Below are 6,891 nucleotides of genomic sequence, written 5' to 3'. Positions count from 1 at the left end.
AATGAACCTACTCATCAAGGAAGCAAAGAAGGGTAGTTGGGTATGGGGAAGGGAGGGGAGTGAGTGAGGGGGGGGAGATGAATTTTTCCTGCTTGCCCGTATTTTTATTTCTGCGTACCTATTCGCGTATTCCTATCTACCTGTACTCTTATTTACTTTTATACAAATGTGAAGTAAAACCATGGATATACAATGGATACCTAATCGTGTCCCTAATTGTGTGTTGGTTAAATCTATCGGGATTATTTAACCGCAATTATGCAAAATATGGAAAATGTCGAGCAATAATTTGAAAAATACGAACGCTCGTAATTTAATTAGCTTTCAATCATAATGTGATAATTGCATACTATGTCTCAGAAGTATGCACCTACCTTATATACATTTCATTTTGGTCAATATAGTAGAATTTTTATTTATATGATGCGTAATAGCGTAATTCTTACAGTTCTTTTTTGCCAGATTAGACCTACCTATTTCGTTGTCTCTGGTCAATCCACTCTGGCTGTATACCAGCCAAAGAATGAGAGAAGGAGACAAACTCCTCCTTCGAAATGTCGGCTGATTAACAGCGCCGGCAGGTGATTATAATGGTCAATTACGAATCGTTACAATCGTTAACACGAGCGCGTTAATCATATACAAAAATAATCACGTTTGTTAATAAAGTATTAATTAAATTTAAATATAACTTAATTTTAATTTTTCAGCGACACGCGTAATTAACTTTTTTGATCAAGAAATATATTAAAGCGATAGGTAGAAAGCAAAAAAGAATTATATCATCAAAGAATGTAAAGATTTTATGTTAACCGTGTTCTAATCAAAATCGTCAAGATTATATCTCCATCGCAAATATCTGAATTTGAATACTATAGTGTAGAAACACGAAACAACCAAAATTTAAATATTACTAATAAATCGGTCAATAAATTAACGAATAAGCAAATAATTTTAGTACAATCCGAGTCGCCAACCACGAATCGCGAACCGCGAACCGAACCGCGAACATTAATTTGATCTCTGACTATATATCTGATTGATTTCAAATATTAAGTGAGATATTCAGAATGAATAACGTGAGATCCTAGAGGGACGACAATTTTCTAAGCAATATATTCACGCAATAAGTATAATTGTAATCAATACAATAAGTATCGTTTCATTGTAAAATGTTATTAAAATTATGTTTAATATGAAATAGATTATATTATGCATTATTTTCATATAATTGATATAAAAATTATCAACTTTGAGGCATTCCTACATAAAAAATGATTCGTGTTCCGCGACAAATATTCACTGGATCTCACGTCATTTTATTTTGTTTTATTTATTGATATAAAACCAAGTTACTGGATATGGATAGACTATAAGAGATTAGGATAAAATCGGCGTGTTATATGTAATATTATTACGCGAGAGCATTCTCCCATAAGCACAATAAAGCAATAAATAATAAAACTCTATATAGGATGAATTATTCAGCCTAGTCTCATTTAGTAAAAACATATCCTGGTGCAGATATTAACAGTGACCACAACCCAGTCGTCATGGTCTTCCGAATGCGACGTCTTACAAAAGTCAGGAAGGCGAGAACACCACAAAAGATAGATATCAGACAGCTGCAAAACCAGACATGCAGACACACGTGAGCTCCAAACTCGAGGATGAACTGAAGAAAATTCAGAGACCGGAACAAACCACAGTGGAAATAGAAAGAACCTGGGATAAGATAAAGACCACCATAACGGAGATACAGATTCAGGACATCGGATTCCCCGAGATAGGAAGAAAAAAGGAGTGGATGACCACGGAAATTTTAGAGCTCATGACCGAAAGAAGGATACAAAAACCAAATCCTCGGCTATACAAAGAAATCAGTAAAAAGATCAGGAGAAAATGCAGAGAGGCAAAAGAACAGTGGATGTCTGAGAAATGCAAGGAAATCGAAGTACTTCAAGAAAAACATGACGCGTTCAATGTGCACAAAAAAGTAAAAGAAATGACAAATCGTGCCCGAAGACATCAAGTTCTAACCCTACGAGATGCTAACAACGAATAATCACGGGAGTGGAAGCAAAACTGCAAGTATGGAAGAGATACGTGGAGGAGCTCTTTGATGACGACAGACCAAATACGCCGCCGCAAGTAGACAAAAACATAAATGAGTGCGGCCCAGAAATTACCAAGGACGAGGTTGTTCACGCAATAAAAGCTCAAAAAAACGGAAAAAGCCACTGGCCCAGACAGCGTATATGCTGAAGTCATCAAAACTGATAGCCGACCGAGAAGGTAAGGGACTAGATCTACTGATCGCACTTTCAATGCAATTTATAGATCAGGTAATATCCCTTCCGACTGGTTGAAATCAACATTTATTACTCTGCCTAAAAAGACTCAGGCCTCACGCTGTGATGACTATCGCATGATTAGTCTCATGTCTCATGTTCTAAAAATATTCCTTAGAATAATTCACACCCGAATCTTCAGGAAATGCGAGTACCAGCTGGATGAAACCCAATTCGGATTCAGGAATGGTCTTGGCACCCGCGAAGCGTTTTTTTTTCCTTGAACGTACTAATACAAAGATGCAGAGACATGAACATCAATGTATTTGCATGCTTCATTGACTATAGAAAAGCATTCGACTGCGTCAAACATCATAAGATGATAGAGATCCTCAGAGCGACTGGGATCGACAGAGAAGAAATACGCTTAATCTCAAACCTTTACTGGCAACAAACCGCAGAAGTTAGACTGGAATCAGCAACGTCGGAAACAACTTTCATCAAGAAAGGAGTGCGGCAGGGATGCGTCTTATCACCACTACTATTCAATATATACTCGGAGGCTATTTTCAAGGAAGCTCTAGAGGGAATTACTGGTGGAATCAGGATTAATGGCAGGTCAATTAATATCAGATATGCTGACGATACCGTGTGTTAGCAGAGAACATGCATGACTTGCAAAACATGATGGACCGCATAGTTCGACACAGTAAAAGCCTCTTCACGAATACTACGAAAACCAAAACCATGGTTTTCTCTAAGACACATGTGCGTGCACATCTGATTATTAAGGGGGCAACAGTGGAACAAGTCTCGTCCTTCAAATATCTTGGAACCATCATGACCAGTCTATAGACCCTAAGAAAGAGATCAGATCAAGAATCGAGCAGGCTAGAAAATATTTACGAATATGAAGACGTTCTTCACGAGATCGGATCTAAGTTTGGACCTCAGGGTCCGTATGATCAGATGCTACATATTCTCTACCCTGTTATACGGTTGCGAAAGCTGGACTCTTGACCCAAATATAGAAAAGAAAATAGATGCTTTCGAGATGTATCTGTACCGTCGTATGTTGCGCATATCATGGGTAAATAAAATAACCAATGAGGAATAGTCCAGTCAAATACGATTAGACCTAGAAAAAATTGCAACACAAGGTTTTATTACGTCATTGTGTTCAGAAAAAAATACTGAACAACATATTCAAATTCCGCCATTTTCCGCTATCCCTAAGTATGTTTTTTATTAACAATTTATAAACAAATTTGTTTTTCTCTACAAATACGATAAATTTTGAAATTTTGTAGAGATCAAAGTTGTAGAACAGACAAATATCTACAAAAAATGTGCTTATGAATTTTTTGAAATATCTCATATTATTTGAGATATTTGCAACAAGAGCTACTAGGCTACGCGCGGAGCGGAGCGGAGAGTTTTAACGAGCACACGGCAGTCTCTACAGGTCGCGGTTAGTTCTTTAGGTTCTACAAGGAACTTGAGTTGGTTCTCGATACTAGTATATGTGTCTATGTATACACACACACACACATATATATATATATATATATATATATATATATATATATATATATATATGTATATATATATAGGTATATGTTATATATATATATATATATATATATATATATATATATATATATATGGATAGAATTATTAATTTTTTATTATTTGATGAATACAAGGGTTATGATCTTCCAATAAAAGGAATCGACGAAAACCACGTATAATCAGGCCACGTATAAATTATTTAGAAATTTTTGTCATTTTAAAAGAAGATTTGCAATATCAAAGGAAAACTTTAACATGATCTTAGAAAAAATTTATGTTGAATTACAACAAGACTAATCGGTATATATAAATATTTAATATAACAATTTAAAATTATATATGATATAATAAACAAGACAAAATAAATTTATTATAAAAAATAAAACATTAAAAAATTTTATACATACTATGGGAATGCATATATGTATTCTGTCTGTTTATTAGTTATTTTAATTTATTTTAATTAATATCTCTCAGTTCTGGTGAATAGTATATTATATATTATAACAACACAAATTAGATTATTAACACACCCAGCTATATGTATATAATTGAATAAATGAAATAAATATGTGTTGTGACGTGACATTTGTCACGTCCGCCGCCCAGACGATAGCTCGGCCGAGGGGAAGGTCAGGGATGGCGCCTCGACCCGAGTCGAGGAAGGGCTACCCGCGTTAACTAACCTTTTTGAGAAACATTCCGTAGGGATGACAGGTGGTGCCGGAGCGTGGGATCACGACCAGATGTAACAACGATAGTCGCGACGAGGGAGAAACGGGCGCTCGGAGGACGCGCGGCGGAGTGGTCGGCCGACGGGCGGGCCACCGGGACCTGCCGCTGGAGAAGCGCCGGGAATGCCTCGCACAGCGTAACACGGCCCCGCCGCAGCATGAACACGGGTGCGCCACCGCGACTGCAGCGCGGGTGGACAACCCACACACTCACCCGACGGCGCCTAAAGGGCCGAGCGCCGCCGCGCCGCCACGGCCTGGCCAGCCGGGCGGAAAACCGCGAGGGGCCCGCGCGCAACCAGCAGCCAAGTCAAACGGGCCGCGGGAAAATGGCGGAAATCGTCTGCAACGTCGCGAACAGGGCGACACAACCAATCGGCGGGGCGAAAGAACCGCGAGCTTGAGGGCGCAAGTGCGGGGGTCCGGCGTGGTCCCGCCGAACCGACCGCTCCTCACTGTCGATCTAGCCGCGGACGAGAAGCCACCCCTGGAGGAGCGTCCCGACGCTGCCGAGCAGCAGCGAACAGCCGAATTGTAAGATCTCCACTCCGGTGCTGCCTATTTATCGAGGGCTCGATCTCGGTCGCAATACGGTGCCAGAAAGGCGTATATCGAGTAGATTACCGTGTGAATCGGCCTGATTACGTGTCGTACTTAGCTACCGGCTCCCGCCGTTGTGGATGCCGGGAAGATTATCGCGGCTGTTTGTCGGGATCGCGGGCACGTGGCCGGCCGAGATCGTAGCCAGAAACAGTGAAAGCCCTACTCGAAAGCTTGCGAATGATCGGCAGTCAATTCGCGTATATCGTCGTGCGTGTCTTGTGAATCGTGGACGGAGGTGTGCCGCGAACGGCACGCTCCGGTGCATATTGTGTTTAGTGTTGCGTAGTTCGCGTACGGAGGTCCCGTGTGCGTGTCGGGAGGGACCGCGCCGGACTCCTGTTTTGCGTATTTGAGTATATTGTCGCGTGTCGCGTACGGAAGTCCCGTGTGCGTGTCGGGAGGGACCGCGCCGAGCTCCTGTTTTGCGTATTTGGGTATATTGCCGCGTGTCGCGTACGGAAGTCCCGTGTGCGTGTCGGGAGGGACCGCGCCGGGCACCTTGGGGTGCATTGGGGTGCATCGCGAGCCTCGCGGATATCTTGCGCCGTGTGTGCGGGCAAATATCGTCGCGTCGGCTCGAGAGGGAATCTCGCGAGCGCGCCATTACCTGGCGTTGCATATACTGTGTCGTGCGTGTGCGAGTCGTGTATGTCGAGCGTGTGAGGATTGTTGTCGAGTGTATGAGAATCGTTTGCGTCGGGCGTGTAAGAATCGCCGAGCGTTCGGGATCCGGAGATTAAGGCGTGGGCGGATTGGCGTTATCGCGGGGTCGCGCTTAGAATCGAGGTTGCGGGGCCCGCTTGAGAGCTTCGCCCGCGAAGGGAGCCTCGCGAGCGTGAACATCACGCACTTCGCGCGTGCTGTAACGGCCGATCCGAGTACCGCGGTGGTACCGGCCATTTGAGCGAGAGCCGGCCTGGGTTTCCCGATACGATTTGTTCGCTGATTGAATGAAAACATATCTCATTAATATTGTTTATGTCGGGCTTTATTTTTGTGTGTTGCTTGCGTCACGCTCCTTCTCCACCTTCATCCCTTTCACGCGGAGCTACGCCCTGAGCTTGTGGCGAGATTAAGGAGGAGAACGCTATCGAGACGTGGTGCGCGTCTATAATCGCACCTGGCGCCCAATCGAATGATATCGCCCAAGACCTCAGATACGAGGAATTACGGTAAGAGAAGTGACTTCGTTATTCCCTTCGAGCTATCGTCCGGTGGTCCGCGGATTAATTTGCAGCCGCGCCCCTCGGCCAGCGAGACCGAGGGAAATCGGGTTGCAGTATATAATATACACATATAATATATATATTAATTATATATAATTTTAAATTGTTGTATAAATATTTATACATACCGATTAGTTTTATGTTGTAATTCTAAATAAATTTTTTCTAATATCATGGTAAAGTTTTCCTTTGATTTCCTTTGATATTGCACAAATTTTTTTTTAAATGACAAAAATTTCTAAATAATTTATACGTGGCCTGATTATACGTGGTTTTCGTCGATTCCTTCTATTGGAAGATCATAACCCTCGTATTTATCAAATAATAAAAAATTAATATATCTATCCATGTTACATAAACACGTTTTCGTAGATATTTTAAATAAAAATCGAGACACCTTTATTCAAATTAAAGAGAAGTAGTATAATATTTGAAAAAATTGGTTAAGAACGACATACACAACGA

This window comes from Temnothorax longispinosus, unplaced genomic scaffold (assembly GCF_030848805.1).
Source record: "Temnothorax longispinosus isolate EJ_2023e unplaced genomic scaffold, Tlon_JGU_v1 HiC_scaffold_56, whole genome shotgun sequence".
Taxonomy (NCBI): domain Eukaryota; kingdom Metazoa; phylum Arthropoda; class Insecta; order Hymenoptera; family Formicidae; genus Temnothorax; species Temnothorax longispinosus.
This window is presented reverse-complemented; position numbering follows the sequence as displayed.